Consider the following 26,445-nt stretch of genomic DNA (forward strand, 5'->3'; position numbering starts at 1 on the left):
GGCTGATTTCCTACCAGTCTGATAATAGATCCCTAAGTCTTAACACAGATCTGTCTCAGGCAGGTGAAATCTTTTAAGGTTTAAATGCCTAATAAGATCCACTTTAAAAAACACCAAAAAAGACAAGTGGAAAGTGCAGAATGACTCTGCTTTTGCGCCAAGTCGGAATACAAACAACTCCTTCTGTGGAGGCCACATGTGCCAAGAAGGACTAGGCTCCAGCTCCTGGCACTCGAGCAGCACTGAAGTTTTCATTCTCTGGATGGAAAGTACAACACTGCTGACCATTTGCACTGCAGACAAGTTAAGAAATCACCCCGTATAGTCAGACAAAATGAAGCAAGTGTGTCATTCATTACTGGAAACCTTCTCCCTGATATCCAGCGACAGGATGTGTGGGAATGGTTCACAGCTGAGTCAGGGGAGGTTCAGACTCGATACACACAAACACTTCCTTTACCAAGAGGGTAGCCAAACACTGGAACTGGCTTCCTAGAGGAATGGTCAATGTCCCAAGCCTGATAGTATTTAAGAGGAACTTGGACAATGCCCTTAACAACATGCTTTGACCTTTGGTCAGTCCTGAAGTGGTCAGACAGTTGGACTGAATGATCACTATAGGTACCTTCTAATTGGAATGTTCTACTCCATTCATCAGACAGTCAATGTTCCATTCAAGGAACATTCTTTTATACCAAAATTGCCTTACCTTAGTGAATGGTCTTAACTGAAGTTAAGGACATTCGCTTTAATTTGTAATTATTTTTTCTGATGCAAGTCAGGCATTGAGGCAGCACTGGAAAAAACTATTTCTAAAAATGTCCATCTCAGACAACTCAGGTGCCCTCTTGCCATCAAATTTGAGCTTATGGAAAAAACGACAGTCAACTGAGAAAAAGTAATTTTCCCATCAACAACCCTGTTCTATCTCAAAGTAAGAGTAAAAACAGTCAGTCAGAGTCAAGAGCAGTTTAGGAAAAACGATTTTATTTGACATTGAAACGGACTGGGAAGTTCAGAGGATGAACTGCTATGTCCAAGGTAAGGGGCTGACAGCATCCCACACCCAACTCAGGAACCACATGACTCCCACTGCAACAGTCCCTCACTTTACACACAGTTCCCACTTCTCATCCAACACCCTCACTTTCAGCATGCGGCTCTGGGGAAAAGCGTGGAAGCTTGCACTGACTGCTGACCAGTGATGGTGGCCAGCAAGGGACCAGTTAACAATACGAATTTCACAAGCCCACAATTACAAAACAGATATGAGCAAGTACTCTGTTGGCAATTAGAGCTTCAGCTTTATTTTATTTATTCTAGTATAAGAACAGATGTTGCAGTTATTCAAAGGTTTTCACAACCTTAATTGCTGACCTTAATTGTTGTTAATCTTTCCCATGAAGTGGAGACAGACAGACGCCATCCGTATTTTGTGAAGAAGATAGTGAGCTGCAGGGTATGAATAATAAAAGACAGTATTGTCTGCCTTCTCCCTCCTGCGTGAAATACAAGGGTATTGGGATTGGCCAGCAGCATGGAAGAAAAAGAATGAACAAGTGACTCAGCTGTTTTACATATTTTTTTAAGGATGCATCTGCTACAGGGTTGACCCTTGAGATGGACCTTTCTTGCCCCTCCCCAGGAATGGGTGAAGCCTACAAGTGCCAGCGAAGGAAGTGCTGTATTCAGCCTTCACGACACCTGCAACAGCCAATACACAAAGCACCCTGTCCACCTCATCGAGTATCACTAAAGCTGTAGTGTTAAGCAGCAAAGTGTTGAGTTTCACAGGGCAATATTAGGTTTCATAAACAAGTTCTCAGACTGGACAAGAAAGTATCATTTAATTATGTGCTAGAAACATTGCAAAAGATACATGACAGCTTCCCAAGTCTTTTCTTTTGCTAGTGGGAAGCCTGCCTGACTTCTTACTCAGGTACGGAAATTTTATATCCATCTTTTTGCTGCAGAACTTGACGATTTAGGTTTTCTAACCAAGACGTACATTCCTCTGACTTTGTTCTGCCAAGTGTACTCAAAGATGTTAACTTGGTGTCCCAGTAATCTGAGACCAGGCAGTGCAGAGGAGGGACACAAGTTCAGAAATTAGACCCAGGATGTACTGATGCAGGCATGCCCTATAATCTAAGGCAGGAGCCCCAGAAGTCAGAAGAGTGAAGATCAATTTCATGTTTATGGTGCCTTCAAGCAAATGCCCAGAGTGAACTTGGGGCATAAGACTTAACCCAAAGACCAGACTAGAATGGCATCAGCTACCAGCTCTGCTGCAAAATACAGGAAATCAAGTCTTTCCCCCGCCTCTCATATCAAAACTCAACTACAAATGTCTTCAAGGATTCTTGACAGAAAGAAAAGGTAAGGACTGCTTTGGTTTTAGTTCCTTAAGAGATGCTACGTTGGTTCATTAAAAAAAGTCAAAACAGATAAGCCAACCAGGCACCATGTATACTAAATAACTGCTCACACATTACATCTTAAGAGCAGCATTAAAAGATTGTTTTAAACTGCACAATGGAAATAATTCAGCCAAGATGTCTAAAAGGAAAACATCAAACTACCAAGCTGTTAATTGCTGCATATACCCTGTCACACCTAAAGGGATCTGGACACAGCACAGAAGATGCTAAACTACATGCTTTTAGAAATGAGTTCAAGGTAAATCCAGGGAACTTAAAAATCAGGAAGAAACTTCTTTTCTGAAAGAACAAGCTAAAACTGTTGATTATTCACAGACATGAATAATCAATAAGATGGCATGGGCAAATGTCACTACAGCTTTTGCATAAGTTATGACTCAAATCCACCCAAAGTTTATGACACTGCATGAATGAGACACAAGTGGGCATTATCCCTAGGGACTCTTAGAAGGACCTGAGCTGCTGTAGCTTGCTGGAGTGGTTCCCCCCTTAGCACCCAGCCTAAGGATAACAGCTAAAGGTAGGAAAACACAGAGACTTTCTTCCATACAAGGAGTCTTCAGAATTACCATAGCAGCCATTCTTTTCAACATATCCTTAAGGTCTCTGAAATGCGACATCCAGGGAGGTGACACAAAGTTTGCCAGCAGTATAATGTGTTCAGTCAGAGCTGGAGCTTCATGCAAAGCACAGCAGAAGGATCTCATGATCACAGGCAAACGGGTAGCCAAAAGGGCAACTCTGATTTGATTTCCACAAACTCAAGCCAATGTGCTAGATGAATAACCCTGCCTGCGTGTACCACTGAATTAAGTGTCAGGAGTCTGAAGTCTTGCTTGAAGTATTATCTTAGAGGAAAGAGGGAGAGGAAGGGAAAAAAAAGCAGAAAATATCTCACAAGGAAATACAGTATTAAGAATCAACGAACTGCCACAAGCAAAGCAGAATCATGACAAGTCATTAAACCCAGGGCACACCCACTCCTTGAAAACTGTGGGCTGTTATGACATTGAAAGGGTAAAACAGAATTAGAAAGAGTACAGAGAAGAGGAATTCCTATAGCAGAAACGAACAGTCCTGGATCATTTGGCACAAAAAAGAGACAGCTGAAGGAAAAGAAGGCAGACATCAAGTCAGTTATAGAGAACATGGAAAAAGTGCACAGAGAATAAGCATTCCCTCTCAAAAGGAAAATTCAGGTTATCTGAAATCAATAGGAAACCTGAAAATTTTCCCATGGGGTGACTGGATGCATGAATGTGTTAAAATAATAATAACAGTTTAGGCAAGTGCTGGGGAAAGCTCATAAGGGATGGCAATGATAGTAATAGATGTGCACACTCCAGATAACAGCAGCACAGCTCACCAGGAAGCAGAAGGGTCTAGAAGCAGAGAAAAACTCCTTGCAGGCTTTCTACCTAAGCGACTGCAATTCAAATCAACATTTTTCTTTTTTAATTAATATTCCTGGCTGAGAATTGTGGGTGCTAGACATTAACCTAATGGGGACGGTGGTGAAGAAGAGCTAGAGGCACAGCCACATCCCTGTGGTGCCAAAGCACCACCTCAGCACCGCCACACTGCATCCTCCAGAAAACACTGCACCTTTAACAATTAGGCACAGACCTAAAAACTACAGTTGCTAGGCATCCTCCACGTAACACTTACTTTTATCAGCAAGTCCTGCAGGCTGCTGCAGCATGCAGAAGGAAGAACACATGTAGCCCACAAGCTGACAAGTACACACCAAAATGCTGGCTCTCCACAGCACACAACGTGATCTGCTTGGCCAAAGCGCCCGTCCCACTATTTCCCCGGGAGTTTACTACGTCCATGATGCAATACATTTTAGCAATGAATACAAAAGGTGCAGTTTTCATAACTGGCATCTAGGAGGACCCCTCCTTTGCATTTCAGGCCAGACAAGAGCAAATTGAAATCCAAGGTTTTAAAGAACACGATTAAGGAAACATGATTAAGTCCTCCCAAAAATCACAACTTAAGGCTAACACCATACTGAAAGCTCCTAAGAGACCACAGCTGAACAAAGCCTTGAACACCTCTCATCAGAGTTTTATTTTGAAAAAAAAACAGAGCTTTTTTTATTTTGAAAAAAAAAGTACTTTCAAAACAGCATGAGAGTCACAACACCAGAAAGATTCTGGCTTTTTCATGTTCTCAAAATAGTATGCTAGAAAGATGTCTACAAAAATAGAAATTTTAGGTGCATTTTGCTTTCATCTCAAGCATCAGCTCAAGTCTATCCGACGCAGCATTTGCGTTAGGCTCCATAAAGCATTCCCTCATACACAACCCCATTCTGATCAGTGGCAGAAAATTGCGATCAGATGCAACCAATCACTTGAAAGCACTCCAGGACCAGAGGATTCGGATGCTGGAGCATGCTTGTCCCTTCCCCATCACACCACACACACTGTGCACTGAGAAATGCAGACTCCTCTAACTTGTTTCACTGAAATCCAAGCGATCTAATAGAAGGTGGCAGCCAGCAGCATCACCAAAAATAAAACCATCAGAGAGAAACCAGTGAAGTGTAAACTAATGCTTTGTTTCAGGAGGTTAAACGTGCAAGTTATTTTCACTGTACTTCTTGACACAGAAAAGCAACAGCAGCAGCAGCAACAAATTTCAGGAACCGAACTCCTCTTCTCCTCCATGCCCAGGAGGCAAACCAAGGAAAAAATAATTGTTTTCAAACAGCCCCTCTGCTCCTTGACTGCCCAAATTCACCCTTGCTGCCCTTCTGTGTGGCAGAGTGAAGCTCACTCAGTGTGTCAGGGAGAGAGAGCATTGCTCCTCACCTCCTGCTCCCTGCCTTCTAGGAATTTCCCAAGCCAGCACTGGAGATTAGGAGCTGTAATGCTATTAAACACTGCAATATCAAAATGTGAACTAAAGCACATAAAGCCTGCCTTTAGAAGTGGAGCATTTTGGGGTGGGTTTTTTTTGTTTGTTTTTTTTTTATTTAACCTCTGGAAAAGCATCTAACAAAACCAGTGAGGAAGCAGTGTCAAAACTGGCAGCTCTGCAAGCAAAACAGCCGAGTTTACATGCTCATTGCAGCCTGCCTGCTACTTCAGATTACTTATTGCAGAGCAACAAGTCATTCTCTCCCTAATTGGGTCCCAGTCTAAAATAGTCCTGTTATTTTTAGTACAGTACTTAAGTATCTGAACTGTGCCCTGTACTGCCAAAGCTGGCATGCATCCCTGGCCATACCAGAAATTCCAATGTTAAACAAGAACACACATGCCACATACCCAGGCCAACGTTTGTTCTTCTGCCTTGTCTTTGGTGGGCGACTTTAAAGACTTTAAACATTAACAGCCAGCCAAAAATGGCACAGGCTTATATGCTAATTCTGCATTTAAAGCCTCTCTCCCAGCTACTGTGCAACAAGAGAACCAACCCGACAAGGAAAGACTGAGGGCTGCAACACCGCTGATTAGTTAGAGACAGTCACTTTGTCTTTAGGGTACAGATAGAAGATAAGAACGGGATTGTTTTATCTCCATTTTGCTTGGTTTGCATCCACACAAATTCTGGGACACTGAAGGAGAGGATAAATCTAAAATGCACTCTAACTCACCCTTCCTCTGTCCCCTTCCACACTGCACACACACTATGGATTAAATTTAAACTAGTCAAGAAACAAAAGGCCTGTGTTAAATATGTTTACACACACCACAGAAGGAGGATTATGTAAGCTCTGTCTCACAAACAATATGCTTCTTCTGCAGAAGAAATGAGATGATCAAAGCAAGACTTGTGCATATTTCCAAGTCAGTCTTCCCACCTTCCATCACAGGGGTGACAACCGTCCTGCAGCATGCTAATTCTGGAGTGCAAGGAGCAGAATAAAATCCAAAATATCCATAGGCTGCTCCAACAAAGCCTTACCTGTCACCGTGACTGTACCTCACCTTTTGCTTCCACTGTAATCTCGTTTTTGTTAAATCAGGAAGAACAAGGTCCCAGGAGGAATTTACTCTGTCCTTTTACCAAGTACTTTGCAGCAAGGAAGTCAACTCTATGAAAGAGCTTTAAAGACAAAATTCTAACCTGAAAGACGGCTGCCAGCCAACAAAAATTTGTTAGTCTCTATTACCACTAGACCATCTGTTCTTGAAACTGTACGTTCCTTTTCAGAAGGGTTTTATTTTGTGAACAGCATCAGCATTGTTCACTCTCTCCACTCTGTCAACATCCCCTTATCCAAAACGCTTCTAGATCTGGTGGTGACACAAGACAAAGCCTTTAGTTTATCATATCATTATCTAGGCATTTTGGGTTCATCAGTATATTTCAGTACTTTCTATTTTCAATTATTCTAACCTCAGACAGTGGCAGAAGCAATATATGTAAAACCTTTCATGGCTTCTGAATTACGGCTGAGCTGATCAGGGGCACCAACTAGATGTTGCTCTCAAACTCAAGTCTGACAAAAGAACTGAGGCAAAAAATTCAGCCTTTTGGCATTTGCCCTTTATCCATTTCAGTATATTGATTCTGGATGAAAGAACTTGCTCTGTGTTTGAAGAGAGGCTTCTGCCACCGACTGTTCTCTCTCATCTTCAGTTTTTAGTTAATCCTCAGACCCAAGATATTTAAGCTTTGCTATTGCCCATACATGACAAAAAGCAAGCAATAGTTTGTCTGTCTGTCTTGCTAGGTAAAGAGGTCAAGCAAAGGCTGCACGCCTCTAAAAGAGCAATAGCCTGCAGACAATTATTGCAATAGCAAAGTAAGTGAAAGTGAAACAAGACACATCAAAAACTGATTCTGTAATTCCACAGCAATAAAATAATGATTAAGGGAAAGGTCAGTCAACTCATCACTTTCTCAAAAAAGCTACAAGGTAACAAAACCAAACAATCAAAAAAACCCCCAAAACACAAACAACAACAACAACAAAACCCGAAACAAATAAACCCAAACTACTGCTAGTGATGATCGGAGAAAGGAGATTAAAAAAAAAAAGGATCAACTTGGTTTTTTTTATTTAAAGCTTCAAATCATTAGCAGTTATTCTTGAAAGTCCATAGAGGATTGATAGGGTAGCAGAGGCTGGAGAATGGCAAACAGTGATTTCCTACAGAAGTGAGAGGGGAAAAGAGTGGAAAGAAAAACATTAGGAATGATACTTGTTGCTTAATTCGCACATTTGCCATTAAACCCATCTGCTAGTACCAAGTAGAAAATAAAAGACTGAACTCAACAAAAACTGGTTGTTCATGTATAAGCTAAGTGAAACCAACTCAACATGCTACTAGGTCAGAATAATGTATTTTAGGAATACAGAAGCAATAAACTCTGAATGTGAATCCTGACATTAGCAAAACCACATCAAAAGATTCAAATAGCATTCTCACAAAAAGATAAGAAAGCTTTGTCTTACTGTTATCAATGCAAACAGTCATCTTATGGCAGATTTGAAAGTGACTGAGCAACTGCACTGACTTATATTTCCTTGGAATGTCAAAAAAAATTGAAACACTCACATAATAGCCTGACATACTGAATAACCTCGGCAGAGATCTGCCCTGGTCCCACACTATTCTAACACTAATGATCTAGATAATAAAGGAAAAAATGATACTTATTAAACTTGGGGAAGCTGCTAACTTAAAGCTTTCAGCGTGCTGGAAGACTTAATTCAAAGCAAGTTTTAGAAACTGGAAAATTCTTTGTTGAGAAAGAGGCAAATGCCATAGAGGAACGTATAGAGGAACATATGTGAGAATCATGAAGCAACAGTTCTGCTCTACTTGTGGCTGATAAAGCTTCCAGCATGAAGCTGTACCCAATCTTCAGTAAATTTCAGAAAAGATCAACTGGAAAGAATCCAAGCAAATGCAATAGGAACATCACAGAATTAGAAAAACATGACATCTGGGAGGAAAAAAGAAAAAACAGAATTAACTGGAGCTCAGCCAAAAGAAGCAAAAGTAAGGGTCATGATGAAATCTTTCAAATCTATGAAAGCCTGCTGCAAAGAAAGAGGGAAGAGTATCTTCTCCATGCTCACAACTTTCAGAAGAAACACATTTAAAAAGAAAAGATTTAGGAAAACATTACTGTACTGGGTGGAGTGAGGGCATAGGGAAAAGATAAAAGAGAAGCACCAAGGTAAAATTGCTCAAGGGGGAAAAAAACAGTGAGTCAATACCCAAGACTGAGCAATAAGCAGTTTTCCCCAACCACTGCCACCAAGCTGTCATCAGAAACACAGCTACACTCCAGCTTTTCATTGACTAGTTTACCACCTGCATCAAGTCTCCTCTCCAGATCTAGCACTGTGCTACAAGAAAAATAAGCTTAACAGATGCATTGTCTCCTCTCTTTTCTCAAAGCACAGTACCCAAATAAGAATACCAACATGCTGCATACCTACTCTAATCTTCAGGGCTGAAAGGACTTGGTCCTAAAAAAACTAGAAAACCCCCAACCAACTAAAAACCTTAGGTGTCAAAACACCTTTTCAAGAAGTGTAACACCGACACTTGCCCCTCTGTTGATACACAGATCTGGCTATATCCTAACACCACAAACAAATTAGAACCTGACAACAGAGAGACACATTGGCCATCACCTCAGCCCTATGAATTTTGCTCTTCAGTCTCATTCTGGAGGACAAATAGCAGAAACATCGCTTTGACTGCAATGTCATGTGTATTTTTTAATGCTTAGCCTCAATCTACAAGCTGTAGATCAAAATCTCATGGTTCCACCACCTGTCAGGTGTTTGAAGGATGCAAGGAATAGAGAAATTTCTTCTTGCAGAAGAGGGTGGAAGATAACCAGCACAACTAACTGGTGCAATCCTATCATTCTGAAGGTACTGCAAGGCGCAATCCTATCATTCTTTACCTTGACACTACACTTAGTAGCAAGCATCTCTGGAAGCTGGGCAGGGGTGGGCAGGGGCAGGGGTAACCAACAAAACCTCAATCTCTTCATCTTTTTTTAGCTCATGGACTGTGAGCACCAGCGTATTCCAAACTGCATTTGCATTTGTTCTCACTATGCAAAACCTCTGGGAATATCTACAGGAAATGAACTCTGATTAGACATAACTGCAATCACAATCATCTTATTCAGACAATTTTCTCTCTTCAGCCCTCCCCTCCCCACACACCAGTTTGACCATCACCATTTGCATCAATGGAAGTAGCCGGAGATAGGCATTTCACAAATCTCAAAAATCCAGGGTACAAGAATTATTTCAGCCTTTAACCGTGCAACTGGAAGATATTCAAGCATGCCACAGAGGCTTAAGGGAGGCTTTGAAATTGCATTTGCTTTATATTGTGTATGTCAAATAGACAGTCATTTGTCATCTTTTCTCGAGTATCCCTGAGTAAGATGCTGATGCAAAGATAAATATTCATAAGGCTAGCTCATGCAGCTTTCCTCAAATCTGACTAGAGCCAACTCCCTCTTGTTTAAAGAAGTAGAAATTATATGTAAATATCACACCAAAGGAAGGAGATGTAGATGTTAAGATGCAGGAGTTAAGATCAGGTTTCTGTGCATGGGAGGGACCCACAGTGGATTTACAGGATTAGTGGCAGTGCCCATCCCTCTCTATCAGGAATGACCCTGTGCTCTCCACTTTGCAGATCTACAACAGCAGATACTGGGATCTTGGACCATGAGGCTTACAGTCCCCAAAGGCAAAGCAGCAGTCACTCCTAAATACTAACAGGGCTGGAAAATCAAAGAAGGAAAAATAAAATGGTTTTAAAGAATAAAATCCATAGGTGTAGACACATGAAGTCAAGAAAGGTAAGCACACATTGCCATTTCATGGAGTTCAACTGTGCCATTGTTTGCATTCAGCAGAAGCATTTTGCTCAGGTGGTTATCTCTGGAATCCCTGACTGTCCAAATGGCCACCATGCCACAGGACATGGCACATAAACATCCACTCCAAAGTAACACTTGTGGTTTAGACCAGGACCAAAGCCAGGTGAAGCTTTAGACACAACTTAGCTACCTGTATCACAAGTGGGATGTTTACTATGCACTGTGATATAAATACTCCTTCTCTCCCCATTTTTTTCATAACACTTCCTCCTTTGGAGAAGCCATCATCTCTGAGAGAATTTAACTTCCATGAGCTGGGACGTGGGAGCAAACACAGAGTGATAAAACCATCACACAGGCAAAACATCCACCAAAACTGCAGGCTTTTCTCATACAGATGCCTCACAGCAGCTCCAAGAAAATGTTAGCATTACTCCAAAGAGATAATCATATCAGTAATGATTTTCAGAGCCATGATTTAGCCCTGCTGTGAGTTAAGACATTCCCCCACCCATCACATCATCTTCACCAGAGAAGGGTGGGGGTGCAGCCTACTTTGCCTTTTCTCTACATCACACTAGAAAGCCACACGTGATGATGGAAGTCAATTTGATTCCTTCTCATCCTACACTGCTGAGAAATGGGTGCACTACGAGGAGGGGAAAAACTCCAAAAAATCAAGGGGATGAAAAAGCTGAGCTGTATCAATATTGCCCTTCTTAGTGCCTTCTCTTCTAGGTTCTCAGCATGGCCCCTTTAAAGCAGCTTCCCCTCTCCCTTCCCAATGCTACAAAACACACATATGAGCAGAGAGGTCACTTAGAAACTGCTAATCTAATGCCCAAAACCAGTCTGAAATACATACTGAAAAAGAAATATATCAGAAGCTATCACAGTAAAAAATAAAAATCCAGCCATTTTTAGTTGGCCTTCATTTATACTCTTAGATAAATTTTAGATCTTTTGCCTGTATTCAGTTTTTCCTCCCTAATAATGGGATGGCTCAATTCTTACAGGATGCAAAAGAGCAGACTTTATGGTGTTTCCCAGTGGAAGAGGATATGAAAATTCAAAGCTTTATAGGTCAGGTCAGTTTTAGAATACAGCTACTTCAGATTGCTCTGCTTTGCTTTATACAAATCCCATTAGTTCTCCACAGACCAGGCAAACCTTTAGGAAGATTACTGCCATGCTATGAAATCATCTCCATTGACAAAATAAAACACTTGTAATCCAGGCTGCACTTAAACCAACAAGGTTGTAAATAGAGACTTCTTATAAAAGTGGCAGAAATTCATTAAAATTCATTTAAGCTACCTAGAATAGTTGGTTAATTTTAAACTGCTAATGGATTTCAGAGACAGCACATCTCAGGTGAAAATCACTTTTAATAAAGCCTTTCAGTCCCTTGATTTTCTACGGACCTCCTTTGACATGGCTAAGGTGTCAGGCATCCTGCATCACCCCATTACAGCACTGCATTTAAAAGGATCCCAGAAGACTCTAGGAAGACTTAACCTGAAGGTTAAGTCCCTCCCCCAAGCCTCTCAGCCCCACGCACAGCCACAGCCCTACAAAGCTCCCACACTACCACTAAGCCCAGCAGCCCCCCAGCCCCATTCAGAACTTCAACACAAACCAGCCCTGCATACACCACATAGCTGAAAGGCTTCATCCTAAGGTCCCAGGGATTCCAAAGAAGTGTTGGATGCAGCATGCATTGAACTGCAGAGGAGATACACCTCCCTCAGACACCATAAAAGGGCTGTATAATATAGCAATATATCCAGCATACATATACATTCCACTTTGGAAACCTCCAGGTTTTCAAGACACTAAGTCAGGATTTAAAGAGCTCTCGAGCTCCTCACAAAAAGCACACACTTCCTTGCTTGGTTTCACAGTCACAACTGCAGAATTAGAGGATACTGGCAAGAAGAGGTAACTAAGACCAAGTACTGGATGAAAGCATCATTATCCACACAATGCAACAATTTATGGCTCTAACATAGGTTTAGGCAAAAAATTCACTCTGACCACACCACTTGGTCTGTAGTCAAACATTGACTTTAGACAAGCCACAGTTGCACACAGGAAGAAAGCTTCAGTCCCCACACACTTTAGAAAAATAAATAAAACAATTAATTTTAAAAAGTACTTGTCCCATGAATGCTTCTCTGGCTGGATGAATCTTCTCTGAACCACTGCCAAAGTCAGTAAAGATATGACATGGCTGAAGGCAAGCATACAAGCTGGCCAGATATCCCAAAAAGAAGAAGAAACTTGCTATTTGTACACAACCACATTAGTGTGCCCATGAAATTACTGCTCATTCATTACTTCCTTCACCTCAAGAGCCCCAAAACCTGACACAGCTATGACAAGCAACTGAAGCATCATAAGTAGCATCTGCTATAAAACCTGAACTTCAGTCAACAACTGAAGAGTGCTGAAAGTAAAACACAGGGTATGGGGAGAACATTTATTACACATTTTGTCACTCTCCAAATGACCTTGCAAAAGACAGAAACTGTTTCTAGATGGAGGCAAGTCCCTGTAACAAAGGCTGAGAAAAGATCTCTTCTTCCATCCATCCAAGAGTCCACACACAATGGAACTGGTATCCAGCCAGAAGGACTGAGCCAGTCAAAACTCAATCATTTTTGTGCTAAAGTTATGAGAAAAATTAACCAAAAATGTTTAAGAAGAGAAATCCTGGTCACTGCTGTGCAATCCTGAACCCAAGAACCTGAACTCCAAGTCTTCCCAAATACTGTTTGGTAAAATGAAGAAAATCCATGACATGTCACCTTGCCCCCAAAATCATTCCACATTTACCACAGACAAGAATAATAACTGAAATTACAGAAGAACTCAGTTTTCGGTCTGCAGAGTTGTTGTTTGGTTGGGATTTTTTCAGGCTAAAGCAGACAAGCTTTAGCATGGCTGAGAAACTGCAGCTCCAAGGCAGCCCCTCAAGAGTCCCAGGTGTTCAAGGGCAACATCTGCCCCACAGCCACCAAGGCCATTTCCCAGGAGATACCAGAGCAGTCACCTCAAATGCCTTTATTTGACTTTGGCTACAGAAACCCTTCCTGATCAGAGCAGAACCAGCTCACAGGCAATTCTGGGATTCTGAGACTGGGAACAGATGAGACATTCCAGGGGAAAAAAAAAAAAAAAACCAAAGCATTTCAGCTGGTAACTGGTCTGAAACAAATATGTTTTACCACTACGTTTCAGAGCAAGTCAACCAAATCTCTGGTGTTTGAACAGCTTGCATGCTTACTATTTTTCATAATATGAATAATGATGGATTTATTACCAGTTACTTCCTCAGTTGCTGTGTTTCATGACGATCATATTATAAGATACAGCTACACATACCTTACATAATCTCCTGAAACTGTGAAGGTGCTATTTTTATCTTCTTTAAATGTACAAGAGCAAGAGTAACATTTTTGTTACGGCTGAGTTGCTCAATAAAAAACCCCACCTAGCACTGACACATTTCATATTCAGTTTAAGAAAACAACCCAGCACCACCACAGGTCCATTTGATTAGAAAAAGAAGTAAAATTAAAAAGACATGAATAAACACAACATCTATTTGATCCACATTCCAGGGCAGCAAAGAGATCAAACAGGTTAACCCCACATATTGCAGAAAACTCCCTTCAACACGTAAACCTTGCAAATACTGGCAGGCTCTGGAGACCCTCTACAAAGCCAGGTTTAGTCTTTAGCTTGTTTTCTTGTGTAGCTCCATAAGATTTGTTGAAATTCACAAAGAAAAAAAACCCAAAAAGGTTGATGGGTTGCCAAGCTGGCCCAGCAGTTTGCTGCCACTGAAAAGAGATGGGATCTATTCTCCTCTTTCTCATTTCTCTTCCTTTCCCTGGAAGAGTACCTCACCTCAGCTGCCCCTCCACATGCTTCCAAGAACTGATCCCATCCTTTAACCCAGAAGAAAGCCAATCCCAGAAAAACAAGTACACAGGATAGCTTTCCTACTCAGTTAGTCAGCCATGCTCACGCATAGTGAACCACCAAGCTGGCCCATGGGAAGACACCCAAACACTCCAACAAAACATTGTCAGCTTTTGGTAGCAGTCAGCTCTTAGCATAGCCCACGTCCTCTGAGAAATGAAAATGTGCCTCTCTTCCCAGGGAAAGGTTTTTGCACCTCTTCAAATTGTAGAGCTTTCACACACATTAAAAAATTATTATTTAAATACTCAAAGAGATAAAAGTGACCTGCCTCTCTGACAGCTAGCTGCACATGTGCTGTCGTCCTGAAACTCTTCCAAGCACTGTCAAATTGACCTGAAAGACAACTTCACATCATCCACAGATACATCACCTTAGCCCATGTGAATTTTAAATGAGACCCCCTGGGGAATAAATCTTGCTAAGGAAGAGCTGGACTGTTGGACATGAAGGACCCAAGAAGTTCTCAGAGATGAATACAAGAAAAACAAAGTCAGGCTGTTACAGCACAGGACTCTTTCACTGAATTTTTCAAAATCATCCATTTTCCAAACACCTGTGAGAACTTCTCCTGCTCTTGGGAAGAGAAGTGGAATAATTTCCAAGTAAATGAAGATCAATTACACATTTACCAAAATTACCTAAGGCTTAGACTAGCAAGACAACTTGCAATGCCATTCTCCTACAGAAGGCTGTATCAAAACTGCTTTTCAAAGCACAATGGGGAAGAAAATTATCCAACAACTCAACCGGGCATTACAAGTGTTACCACACACCTAAACTGCATCAGCTGCAACAGCCTTTGCTCCTCTGACTTTCCATGTGTTAAGAGTGCAATCCACCTTTGCTAGCAAGGAACTCCACAGAGATTTTTCCTGACCTTTATTAGCATCAAGTCTAGAACAAAAAAATGCACGCCGAATGTGAAATGAGTCTGAGTACACATTAGAGATGTCAGCAACTCAAACAGCATTTGCTCTCCACTCCTACAGCTCATCTCATAGTCTTGCTGCTCAATTCTCTTGAAGCCTTTTGGAAAATAATCACAATGCCTATTCAAAAACTTTTCAACTGCTAAATGCGATGACTACATGTAATGTTATAACAGCCTACCAGTAAAGCATATCAAAATAATCAGTTCATGAAAATCACACATGGACTGTGACATTCCAGTCTACTCATTTTTAGAGCATCATAAAGGGCTATTTCAATTTCTTTCCCCTCACACGGCTGTCCTGGTTTCAGCTGGGGTAGGATTATTTTCTTTCTAGAAGCTGGTACAGAGCTGTGTTTCAGATTTAGGATGAGAATAACACTCATAACACACTGATGTTGTAGTCATTGTTGAGTAGTGCTCACACCAAGTCAAGAGCTGTTCAGTTTCTCACCCCACCAGTGAGGAGGCTTGGGGTGAACAATAGGCTGGGAAGGGATACAGCCAGGACAGCTGACCAACTGGCCAAAGAAATATTCCCATACTTCATGGCATCATGCTGAAAAAAAAAACAGGGGAGAGGCAGTGGCCTACTGCTTGGAGACTGGGTGGGCATCAACCAGCAGGTGGTGAACAATTACACTAATCATCACTTGTTTTTATACCATTCTTCAGTTGTTACTATTTTACCTTTCTTTTCAGTTCTCATACACTGTCTTTATCTCAACCCAGGAGTTTTGCCTTCTTTCCAATTCTCTTCCCCATCCCACTGATGTGGGGATAAAGTGAGTGAACAACTCGATGGTGTTTAGCTGCATGACAGGTTAAACCACAAGGGCCTTCATTATAATAATTTAAAACTTAAAGCTAGGTGCCCAAAACCCAGGGAGTGGAAAAAGGCAAAACAACAAACCAGCCGAAAGAACGGGGGGGAAAAAAACCTCTACCACCAAACCCACCCTCTTTTGGACTCAACTTTTTGACTTCAGTTCAGAATTCCTGGAATGACAAACACAATACAACAAACAACAGAACAAAGCAAAAGAAAACAATGTTACAGCTGGTGAGCTTTTTCATAAAGCATTAAAAATGCATGCATTGTGCATCTAGATGATGGCAAATCTGCCTCTAGCATAAGATGCAGAGGCAAGAAGTACTTTGTCCTCACAATCATACTGCACAGATTAGCTTCTCTTGGAAACTGTTTATTGCATCTCTTGCTGTGACCATGTACAGTAACTGGAACATCACAGTCAGAGATGGACAGGATAAACAAAAGCAACCTGACCCACCAAGGAAGCATCTGCCAGCACTTGAGCCATTGTTCTGCACAATATCAAGGCCTGAATTCTGACATAATCCCCTGACATCTCGGGTGATGTCAGCACGACCAGCTATTAGAATGAAGAATGATCCCCCACAAGACATTAATTCAGAAATAATCGATGGTCTTGCAATACATATTTCTCCCTTAACATTCTCCTAAATGGACTTTAATACATTTGAGCCAGAAGGGAAAGCAGGCCATTTAAGAAAGCTTGTGATATTTTTGTCTTGTGCCAAAGCCTTCTGAATTTTTAGCTTTTCCAACTCCTTGAAGTTTAATTCCACACTTGTGCTTTGATATAATAAAAGCTCCTCATTCCTTTCCAAGGATGCTCAGAGCTTTAGCAGTACACTAAGCAAGACCAACCTACAGATTTTACCTTCCCCCAGTCCTTCTCACCCCCTCTCTCAATTCCCATTTAAGGAGAGAGAACGTTCTCCTATCTGAATCCGTACCTAGTAGTTTGGCAGACATGAACATTACGGAAAAGAAGGAAAGAAGAAAGCAGGGAGAAAAAAAAAACCCACCACCCCATTTTTACTTCAGTCTTGAAAACTTCTGCTCTGATCCTTTCTATTATACAACTACCTAGTCCTACCATGCTCCAATAAGTCAGTATCTGGGAAAATTTTCCTAGCAGTTTTTTCTCTAGTAAAGGATTCACATCCTTGCTGCCAGTTAGTTTTGACATCTACAAATACATGAACCATGCACAGACACAAAGCTCAGTTGCAACTCCCTCACCAAAAATATGTTTAAGTGTCAAATCAGAATCACAGAACCACAGAGAGTTCACTAACAGCAACATCAGCAGTGAAAGAGATCTGGATGACATTTCCTCACAGTTTCAAAACTTAAATTAATACCTGAACATGAGGTAGAAATAAAGGTAAGCAAAGTATAAAAGCAACTTCTGAAAACTTAGTCTATGCTTCAAACCAACAACATGAGTTTGGACAGAGCTGCAGCCACTGGATCAAGTCATCAAAAGGTAGAATTCAGATGCTGGGCACTAAAAGAAGTCTCTAAGTGTTCATCAAGTGCTAATCTCCACCATGAAAAGACTGTATAGACTTACAGATTCTCCCTGCTTATTGATTTTCTCACCAGGGATGCATAATGGAAGAATGATACTGGTCTCGTGGAGTATTATCCACCCTTACTTAGCTGCCTTCAGCAACCACAGGCTCAGCCTGGATGCAGACACTCAGTTTCTCAGATTTCTCTGCTGACACAAATTCTGCAGCAAGAGCGTGAAGGGACCATGCTCTGATGTTTACTGTGTGAACAAATGCAGAAGTCCCCACTGCTGCTCAGCAGGAGAGCTCCTTCCCACTGGGCTATAGGTTTATTCCAACAGGATGGTATGGTATTTCCTCTATGGTTTGTCTGCCAGGAAAGTCATTTCCTATTTTTGTCCTGTTATGAGCTAGTAGAAGCTGGCATTGATGGAGGCTGGGAAGAATGAGAGGTTGGTTTGCTAGTGGTTTAACCAAACATATGTTTACAATTACCCCATTCATCCCTGTCTGTGCAAAACAGTCTTTTTTGGAATGTCCCCATGGTCCTTGGATTTGGCCTCCAAAATGCTGAAACAGACTTGCTAAGAAATAAATTGAATATTACAGCTAGAGCAACAAAACTGTCCAATGGTTAATATTGCAGCCATTAACACAATTGTAGGGCATTAAGATCAACATAGCTGCTCAACTTGTTGCTGTTGGCCTAAGGATGACAGCTCAACAGCAGGAGGGTAAGATAATGGGAAAAGCTCTTGTAGTCTTCCCCTGGAGTCCAACAAAAGAAGACAACAGAAACAGGGCACTGTGTTTCTTTCTCAGATATTCTACAGCATCTGCCCACAAGAAGAGAATGCAGAGATGGCCGAGGTGCTCCCAGGGCACTCATCACCTCTGCAAAGGACCGTGACTATCAACCATTGTCCCAAAGCTCTTTTCAGAAATACACAGTATAATATAATCAAGACTTTGAACCCCTCCTCACCCTCTCCCCAGTTCTCACTTTCATGCCTTAAAGGGGGAATTTCTCATTGCTGATCCTTTCTCCAAGAAGAGGTCAAACCATTCTAGCAAATATGCCTTTATCCCATCATACCTGAAACAGCATAATCTCAAAGACAGCAGTCTTGAAAGCTGCAGAATTCCAGAAGAGACACATTTCACCTCTCTCAGTATTAATGAGGTAGACTTTCATGCCATGTGCCTAGATTATTCCAAATCTATATTGGCAATCTACAAGCTTGATATAAACTGTAATTTTACTTCATATGTCAGAGCACTACACATTTTCCTCTACCATTTTACTCACTCCAAAGTTATCATTTGATACCCACGGATATAATGACTTACCAACCATTTCTGAAAGGATTCAGGAAGAAGGTCCCTCCCACTAATTTACAGCAGTAGTTATATGTTGTATTATCCATGATATGGAAGAAGGTGTCCTACTCTGCTAAAGATCATCCACTTTAAAACAACTGATCTTCGTGACAGCTTTTACTGTAACCATTCAGGAGTGGCAATCTGCATTCCCTATGGGTTAACTAATTAGGATGCAATTAGCAGGTTTCATTAAAAGCTCTCTTGACTTGTAAATGAGCATTAGTACTGGGCTTTGAAGAAACCATAGTTCTTCATCCTGACTATATTTTGTTCAATCCACACCTGAGTCTCTGGTCAGTGCCACTACAGGCTGCTTGCCTGTAAAAACCCAAGCAGCAGCCATAAAGCTGCTGCCACCTTCTAAGGGAAAGTGACTCACCCAGTGCTCATAATCTCATATTTTTGTGAGTGACTCCTCACCATTAAACAGAAGTCCCTGGTCTTTTCTGTTACAGAGACCAGGAAAGACAGAACTGTTCACAAGGGCACTACTCTAAAGCAGAGGATGAACTTGTAATGCCTTCAGGCTTGAGAGCCATGTCCATATGCTCTGTGTGAACTGATCTATAACTTATGGAAGATCCTAGGAAGGCAAAGAGGGAAGGAAGTTTTCAGTCAATGGATGCACATTAGTGTGAATATGAACATCTCTTTATTACAAAGTTTCAGGATGCCTTGGCACTGATATTCAGTGCTCTTATGGACATTTGAAGTCCAAAAGCTGCTAGAAACCATAACCACCATTTTCAGATGAATGTACGAAAAACATAGCGGATGTCTGTCTCTCTGCACACAAACCTGCTGAAAAGATGGTATCCAGGGGAATAAAGCATATAAGTAAAGGGAATGTCAAATATATCCAACCAAATCTTATAAAGTCAGGCTATTCTAGTTGTTTCATCACTGAAGATGTTAAGAGACGGTCTGTAGACAGGATGCCTTGCACTGATGAACAGTTTTCTTTAATGATGTTCTCATGGCGGAATCTGGCTCTCTGGGATAGTGCTCTCCACATTCCCGATGTGACAGAGGAGCCATATTGAGCTAAAGGGAGAACTGCTATCCAATTCAACAGATGGCATGAGAATAGCAAAGACCTGGCACGGGACTAGTTCAGAAGTGCACAGTTCAACATGAATAAAGAAAGAGAAGTCAGTGAGGTGGCATCTGTTTACTTCATAATAATATGTTTCAAAACAACCACTGGTTTGGGAGAAAAAGCAATGGGAATCAAGACAATTTTGCCACATCCAAGTTTAGATTGCAACATGCTCTCCTGACCAGCAGGCAGCGTAAAGATAGCAAACCTGTAAATAAAGCTCAATGCTAATAAAGGGATTCCTTGGCAACCTCATCCCTTTTAATTCCTAAAAATGACTGTGGGGTTTCAACTTTTTGGTAAAGGATCTCCATTCCTAGATTTCCCTGGGTAAAGAGTTGCAACTGGTGTATTTTGGACATAGCCAGGAGCAGGTCCAGTTTCCAAGAAAAACAATCCTAACTTCTTAGCCTGCTTTCCTACAGAAGGAGGCTTATGCAATCACACTGTAGCCAAGCCAGTTGGCAAGCTGCATGCAAGCCTGACAGAGGCAGAGGTCTCAAGAGTTATCTTCCTTGTTTATGAAAACACTGGGCCAGGTGGGCACACTTAAGAAACACTGCACTGTGAACTGGCATCAATACTCTCATAACTGAGATAAATCCAAAGAAAAGCAGGCTTCCTTAGTCTTAGTTTGGACAGAAATGTTAGCAAAAAGTGAAGAGAAGCTTTTCCCCTGACCCCAGTAATAAAGTCCACTCAGATTTAGAATAAAAAGGCCAGCAGAAAATAGTAAGGGGGTTCACCACAGTGTTTGCTGCAACCAGTGAAATTTTTAATTGAGCAAATACTTAAATGCATCCTAAAAATGCATACAAATGCACTGGACATCAAAAGGCACCCCTCCACCTATTTCCCCACCCCACATTTCAGTGGTCTGAAGAAGCACCTGACTGCATTTCACACACAAACGTATACACACACTTCCTAAGACAGAGCTGAGCTGGTCTAGGCAGAAGTTATACCTAGAAATTTGGCCTCATTTAGCACCACCACCTCCACAACCACATGCAGAGAGGCACAGCAAAAGGGAGAAACAGTAGGGTCCCACCCAGAGTGACACCACCCAGGAGACCCTCAGTTTGGCTGCTGCCACTGCTACCTGCACCACAAGAAGCTGATGCTGGCTCATAGTCTAGAGGGACATCTGCTTTTTTGGGGCTGTCAGAAAACAAATTCCCAGTGCAACACTCTGGTGCTGCAGGCAGAAGCGGTGCATGACCCAGCTATGCCTCTCCTCTGGCAGCTGGGAACTCCCTGCCTTGGAAGGATACCTTTGCCAGAAAGGTCCAGATACTTTTTGCCCATTTACATCCCAAGCACAGATGAGAACATGACCAAAGATTTCTAAAAAACCTTCGTAACAATTCTTGTAGAGTCATTTAAGCACTTGCAAGGCAGAGGGCTGCAAACACTTGTTTTATTCACAGAGTGCACACTACACACTTCAGCAGAACTGTGATGCAGAAATCCATTTTGCATTTAGGCAGAGCTTTTGGACTACGCATTAAAAAACACAGGAACACACTTCTGAAACCCAGGTGTGGCCGTATGTGAGGATAAAAGCCAACTCAAAAAAAAAGCGCTAAGAGAAGGGATAGTTTGATTAACAAAACCAAGGAAAACCATGGAAGTACCACAAGATCTTTAATATGTAGCCAGGGCAAACAAGACCTACTTAAGAACAAATAACGTCCGAGTGAAGAAAATAAATCAGACCAGAACATGGTATAATGAGCACCAGAGGCAAGTGTCAGGGTCTGCTGCTCTGCTGGATTACTGCTTGCAGGAAGGCTACCAAACAGTACTCTTCAGGCTCTGCTGTTTGCTCTACACTGCACTGAATCTTAAAAAAGAGTTCAGTGTTAGAGAAAGAAAACCCAAGCAGCTCTGATATTAACATATACCTGTACAAAGGTAGCCAGAGGAATACAGCTCTGGAACAGCTCTCCTTCTTACGCTGCTCTGAGAGCTTAAGCCTGGAAGAAGACTAACAGCATGGGAAGAGCATCCTGCTTAGCTCTCGCACCCTGCTTCAGCCCCAAAAGCATCATGAAGCACAGCCAGAGCTCACATCTAAAGTTTCAGGCATATTCTCCCTTTTCCAAGCAGGTTTTCTAATCTTCATGTGTTTGTGGTGATTTTTTTTTAACCTGTCCCCATAACTCACTCCTTTTAATCCTAGGATTAGCCTTGTTGCCCTTCTCTGTACCCTTTCGAGAGCTGTAAATACAACTACTAGCCTCAGAACTCAGGAATAGATGGAGCTAGAGTGTTAATGCATCCTTGCTACACATACCACAACATCTCCATTAAAACACATAAGCACCTTTAAGAGGCAAAACAATTTCAACTGCCCCCTCGAATCGTTAACTGAAGGGGGCAGATGCCCACATCCCTTGCATCCTGCCCCCTCCTGCTTTGCCCCAACCCCAAATTCATTCTGCCTTGGTGAAGAGAAAAGCAAAGCACATTCTTTGGGTCTGTTTTAGAAAACCTGATCAATGCTGCTTTGACATACCAGCAACACATGTTCCCATTTCAACAAATGGGAGCATTTCAGGCAGACCACCACTTCAGATGGAGTGGGGCTCCCGGCTGCTGAATCAGCACTTTCCATCCTGCTGGCAATACAGAGTTATGCGACGCTTCAAAGGAAAGCGGGGAAAAGGGAGAAAGGGGTGGGAGGGGGCGCTGGCACTCGAGCAACAGAAGCGGGCAAGAGGATTGTGCAGGAGTTCATCTGCCAAACCAATTAACAGCAAACTGTTCTTATAAAGATGCCACAGTTTCAGCCCCGGCTTGCAGTACCAGGGTTATACAATGAGAGCCATGCGTACCCGCCTCTCCCCGGCGGGGAGCTGGGGCAGGAGAAGCTCCGCACCGCCCCCCGGGGAGGGTCTCCCGGGCTAGCGAGGGGCTGTGGGCACGGCCGGGGGCTCTCCGGCGAGCATACGGCCGCCCGGCTGCCGCCGCACATCCCCGCCGCGGACGAGCAGGAAGGTGGCAGCACCCCGGGGTGGCATTTCTGCGAACTGCCCATCCGCCAGCCCGCCCGCAAACCCTAAACGGAGCGGGGGGAATATCGGGGAGTTTCGGCGGCAGCAGCACCACCAGCAGTTGGCGGGGCAGGTCTTCGCTCTCCTCCAGCACGGGGCGACGGGAAAGCCCGGCTCCCGGCACCGCCGGGGCGAGGCGCGCAGCAGGCGAGCGAACAAAACGCGGCAAGGAAGCCCCGAGACGGGAAAAAGGGCCGATCCCCCGAGCCCCGCGGCCGCCGGCCGAACCCCGTCCGACCCCGGGGGCTCCGCGCCGGGCGGGGGGCGCTCCCCGCGGGCACTGTGGGGAGGGAGGGGGGGGGGCTCGCCGGCGGCCCCAGGAAAAGGAAGTTTGCTCTCCTCCTCCTCCTCCCACCGGCCTCCGCTACAGAGAAGCCGGCGAGCCCTCACCCACCCCGGCCCGGCCTCACCCCGCTGCGGCTCCCCAGGGGCAGCAGCCGCCGCCCCCCTGCGCGCCCCGCGCCGCCCCCCGGCCCCTTACCTGCTGGGCGGGCAGGCGGCCGCGCCGTCCCCGCCGGGCGCCGCGCACCCGCCAAGTTCGGGGCGGGCGCAGGGGGTCGGGGGAAGGGTCGTGCGCGGCGGTGGCGGGGACAGGAGCGCGGGCGGGGAGGGGGATCCTCCGGGCGGCGCGGTGGAGAGGGACGCGGGCGGGGGAGAGCGAGCTCTCGGAACCACGCGCCTCAAAACCAACAGTAACAAAAGAAAAAAATTAAAACTGAAAAAAAAAATTAAAAAACATACAGTTAAAAAAAAAAGGTAATTAAGTAAAAAAAAAAAAAAAAGGGAAAAAAAAAAAGAGCAAAACACACCCAACGCGAACAGGGACGTTCGCGCCTCCGCAAGGCGTCCCCGGGCTGCGGGAGGGATCTGCGGAGAAAACTTCTGCCTGCCTGTCCGCGCTGCTGCCGCCGCCGGCTCCGGTGCTAACGGCGCCCGCCGCCGCCGCGTTCTCCCCTCGCGCCCAGCTGACTCCCGGCGGGCCCCGCCCCGCTCCCGCCCCCGCCGCACGCAGCCGCAGCCCCGGCCCGCGCCCCGCCGAGGGCAGGGGGCGGCCGGGAGCCCCCGCGGCCGCGGGCGGTGTGGCGGCGGCGCCCCTGCCCGCCCTCCTCCGTCCCGGGGCGAGCGGCGCTGGGGGCGGCACATCGTGGGGCTGTGGCGGGTCTCCTGCCCTCTAACAAAAGCTCACCCGCAGGTAGCACCGGCGCGTGCTTTTCTTGAGAAGGGCTGTTTTGTCTTTAAAATAAAACCAACAGAGCATCTGCACACGCTAGGCATTTGTGTTTGGACTTTTTCTTTAACCTCGTCGGTCCTGTCCTGTTCTCACATTTTTCCCCGCAAAAATGCTCCGGGCAAGTGCCCCAGCTCCCCTTCCTGCGCTCCAGACAGCACAGAGCAGGCTCCCGGCGTGTGCCGGCAGTACGGTGGGCTCTTCTGAGCTCCTCCGTGCTGGAAAGCGCCCTGCCCTCCCGGCATCTTCAGGCTGCCACTAGCACTCCTACAGACTGCTGCTGCGAACTTCTGTGCACTGGGACCTTTGCTAATTCACCATGGTAGCTCCGAGCCATCCGATTTGCAAGTAGCTTGCAAATAACCCGGACTGTGGAAAAGTTCTTTTAAGGGAAGCAAATCTGCACGTTTCCCTAAGAGCTACTGGTTTAAAACGTATTGACTTCCAACAAGAGCCGTCACACTCTGTGAGGAGAGATTCGAATATTTAATTCACTAGACGCAAAAACACCTCTCTTAAGAAAGTGGTCAGCCCTATAAAAGGCAATTGAGCCCAAGGAGAAGTGGGAGAAATCTCTGGGCTTTTCTTCCTAGGCAGATGCATGTACACTAATGGGAGTATTGTGGCTGAGCGCCCGAGCTGAATATATTTTGAAATGTAACATGATATCTTCTTTGCTCTTGCTCTTTCTTCCTCCGTGGCTCGTCTTTACTGTATTTAAAGGAATGCTTTTCTTATCAGCCCGTCCTCCGGTCCCCGTGTTTCCAGCCATGCTCTGGTCTCCCTCTGTTCTCGCTGTGTTCTCACCACTCACTCTCCCTGTTAAAGTCCTCAAATAATCTCTCCAGTTTCCTTTAGCGTGTCACCTCAGCCTCTTGGATACACGTGCCGCTCTGCTGCCTGCTCGCTGCTCACCCTGCTCATGCCACCAGCTCCTGGCCTCTCCTCGGCACCGCGCTTCCCTCGGCCATCTCCACTTGATGCAGTGCTGATCGTTGCTCTTCAGTCTGTCAGCACCACTGCTGCCCGTCCTGTCCTGTCCTGTCCTGTCCTCACCCAGTCATCAGGACCTTGGCCATCACTTCCCAGCCCCATTCAGCCCTCTCTTCCCACCACCGGGCTGGTTTGTCCTGCCTTCCTGTGAGCCAGTATTCACCCTGATCTTGCATTTCGTGGGTCCAGCCTCAGAGTGCTGGTGCCTCACCAAAGGAGAAGCTGTCTCCTGCCCAGGTTACTATTTAGTGAAAATGTGAATGCAGGTGGTATCAGATTCTGCCTGAGATTACTCCAGAGGCAAGAAGGCACCCACTCACAGTAGGCTGGCATCACAGTCCCATATGTTTACATCAGAAACTTTCTGCACACATAGATCCGGCCCAGTTTGGAAGGGAACTCCAAAGATCACCTGGTGCAACTTTTTATGGGAAAGGGATGAAATTGTCACCCTGTCCAATCACATCTTGAAAGCCTCCAGTTGTGGGGACTCCACCCCGCCCCTGAGGATGATTTCCTGTGGGTGATTGTTCTAGCTGTAAAAATTCTTTTTTTTTCAGTGAATCAAAATCAAGGTGAAACCTCTCCTCGTGCAACTTGTACCTATTGCCGCCTGTCTGCTCCCTGTGCCTCCCAGTGAAGAGAAAATCTCCATCTTTTTTGCAGCCGTGCATGTACCTGTATGGTTTGACCAGGGTTTGTGCAATAGGTGCCCAGTTGTTGCTGCTTTCGCAGAACCCACTGCTGTGGGCATGGCCAAGGACTTCAGCACATGCCTCTTCCACACTCTGTTTAATGCTATTTGCCCCCGGCACATTCCTTGGCTGTGCAATGCAACAGTTATACTTTGTCATCTGTAGTATTTCCACCCTAGAATATCAATTTACAGCCCTGCGTTACAGCGTGTCCTCAAAAAGCGAGAAGTGAAATGAGAGAAGTTATATAACTGGTCTGGTGCTGCAGAGCCAGCCAACCACCAGCAGGATTGCATTGCAGGGATTCCCACCTTCTAAAACATCCCCTTCTTCCCCAAAAGTCCTGCTGCCTCAACCTCTAAGGCAATTTGCACGCTCCATCTCGAAACCAGACCACCTTTATGACCATGATGCTCTGCATCTGACACTGAAGGGAAACTGGAGGGA

The 26,445-nt window shown here is 44.2% G+C and overlaps 1 protein-coding gene across 2 annotated transcripts in view; it reads right to left on the reverse strand.

Annotated features, from left to right (window-relative positions):
- Positions 1-24,056, reverse strand: part of GRB10 (growth factor receptor bound protein 10) — a 144,863-nt gene extending 120,807 nt beyond the window's left edge. The window contains exon 1 of one of the 2 annotated variants that reach the window (XM_059855472.1): positions 23,892-24,056. The gene's annotated coding sequence lies outside the window, so the exon portion shown is untranslated. Of the gene's footprint in view, positions 1-23,563; positions 23,697-23,891 lie in introns of those variants that run through there. The other variant, XM_059855480.1, reaches the window with a different exon arrangement.
- Positions 24,057-26,445: the final 2,389 nt, after the last annotated feature.

The sequence above is a fragment of the Haemorhous mexicanus genome, chromosome 1 (genome assembly GCF_027477595.1).
Source record: "Haemorhous mexicanus isolate bHaeMex1 chromosome 1, bHaeMex1.pri, whole genome shotgun sequence".
Lineage (NCBI taxonomy): Eukaryota > Metazoa > Chordata > Aves > Passeriformes > Fringillidae > Haemorhous > Haemorhous mexicanus.